This window comes from Buceros rhinoceros, unplaced genomic scaffold, assembly GCF_000710305.1.
Source record: "Buceros rhinoceros silvestris isolate BGI_N320 unplaced genomic scaffold, ASM71030v1 scaffold8283, whole genome shotgun sequence".
Classification (NCBI taxonomy): domain Eukaryota; kingdom Metazoa; phylum Chordata; class Aves; order Bucerotiformes; family Bucerotidae; genus Buceros; species Buceros rhinoceros.
In genome coordinates this window covers 41,119-43,113 of record NW_010404171.1, presented here as the reverse complement: position 1 = coordinate 43,113, position 1,995 = coordinate 41,119, and the positions used below count along the sequence as shown (strand labels likewise).

The 1,995-nt window shown below is 52.9% G+C and overlaps 1 protein-coding gene across 1 annotated transcript in view; it reads right to left on the bottom strand.

Moving 5' to 3' along the window:
• LOC104490913 (complement C1q tumor necrosis factor-related protein 1-like) overlaps positions 1-366 on the bottom strand; it is a 9,576-nt gene extending 9,210 nt beyond the window's left edge. Inside the window, exon 1 of the mRNA XM_010133267.1 lies at positions 67-366. The gene's annotated coding sequence lies outside the window, so the exon portion shown is untranslated. The remainder of the gene's footprint in view (positions 1-66) is intronic.
• Between the last annotated feature and the right edge of the window lie 1,629 nt (positions 367-1,995).

Genomic DNA, 1,995 nt, shown 5'->3' with positions numbered 1-1,995 from the left:
GCCCCGAAGCGTGGTCGTCCCCCCCCCCCCCCGCCCCCGATTTTTCAGGTTTTCCGTTTAACTCACCTTGTGACTCAGCCCCCTGTCTCTCACTTTCCTTGCTGCTCCTTAGCAGGATGCATACTATGAAAGCTGCCCTTCATTCAGGTGTTTTAGCTCTCGGTGAGGCTGCAGCTTCCTAGCTGGAGTCCAAATGCAACATGGAAAGTCAGGCCGGCTCCTTACGAAACCCAGCAGCCAGGCTGTTTGCAAAAGCGAGGTTTTTTCTTGTTTCTTTGCTTGCACCAACTTGTGCTGGGTTCCTGTGCTTTTGTCCTGCTATAGTTTCCCGAGAACTGCAGCCAGACTGTCGGGCTGCACGGAGCCTCTCGCAAGGATGGCAATGAAAACCAAAAGATTTCTGAATAGAAAAAAATGTATCAGAAAACCACAGACTCAAAACCACATCCAGTGTTCCAGCCAAAAGAGAAAGTGCTGGGATCACATGGAAATAATTTTTCTCTGGGAGATTTCAGCATCTTTTTAAGCAAGAGAAAGAAGGAAGAAAAAAAAACAAACCCAAACCAACCCACAATAAAAGCTCTGGCTATTGTGCATGAGATTTAAAGGTGGTAAAAGCGTCTTGAAGGAAAAACTGTCCCTGCAGTGGTGCTGGGGCACGGTGTGGGTATGTGGGTGCCTGGGGACGGGGCAGCACTGAGGGAAGACATCACTCCCGCTGTCCCCTGCACCTCCCTGCTGGAAAACAAAGCACTTTGCTCCTGAGTGAGCAGACCTGGGCCAGTCCCAGGAAGGTGCAGCTGTTTTCCCTCCCCGCCACCCAGGTTTAGGGGATAACACCTTATGCCAAACTGGAGAGCAAGCTGCTGCTGTTTCACATCAGTCAGGTCTGAATGACCAATTCCTCTGGCTAACTGCAGCAATTACAGCTGGGGTGCCATGAGGGTCTGTGCCGGGTGGGAGGCGTGGAGATCATTCCCCAAGCAGCAGAGGGCATCCTTGGAGAAGCCATCCAGCCCTGCCCATGGAAGTCATCAGAGGAGCAGCACATGATGCTCCTGGCCACGTGCGGGTCCCTTGGGAGGGCTGGTGGTTACCCTGGAGGCTGCAGAACCGAGCACAGCACGGTGCATTGCTGCACGCTGGCAGGGTCATCCCGCAGCCAGGAGATAATGTGGGATGTAGCTCAGATTGTTCCCATCCAAGTGGCTGCTGAGACAAAGTCACTCGGGACAGCACAGTGGACACAAGTATTTCAGAGCACGCTGAGCATCACTCACCTCCCCGGCCCCAGGGCGGAGCAGCGTGGCACCAGCACTGTTTGATGTTAGTGCCCACACTTAGCTGAAATTGCACACTTAGTCCTTGCCAGCCCTTGGAAAAAAACATATTGGTGGTTTTATTTAAAAGCGGGTTTGGGCTCTGAATTTGGTTTGGGGTTTGTTTCTTTTCTCTTTTTCTTCTGTTAACTGTAAAAGAGGAAGTTAAAAGAGATGAGTCCTCTCTGTAGTGGAAGCTCCAGCACCCTTCCAGCACTAAGGCTGAAAAGCAAAGCAATGCTTTCGACTGTCCTGCGAACATCAGGAGGGGAAAGGTGTGCTTTATCCTCTCACAGTGCCCTTCCCTGCTTCAGGTCACAACTCTGTGCTTTAAATATTCCTCCCCTGTGGTCTCCTCCTCTGCCACCTGCCCTGCACCAGACCCCGGCACTTCCACCACACATCAGACCATGGAGGCACGTGCTGGCCAGGTCACGCCTGGTTTTCGAAACAGTCTCTGCCTTACGTAATGAGGGGTGAGCTGTGAGAGCACCATGGCAGCCTCTCTGCTTTGTCAAATACCTTCAAAGTCTCCCCATCCCTCCTGGAGCCAGCCGGGCAGGGGACATCTCATCCTCAGGAAGGTCCCCTGCTCTGTTCCAGGTGCTGTTGTGAACCAGCTCCCAAATGCCCTGTACCACGACCCAGTAGATGTCCATCCCCCAGAGCTCCGAGT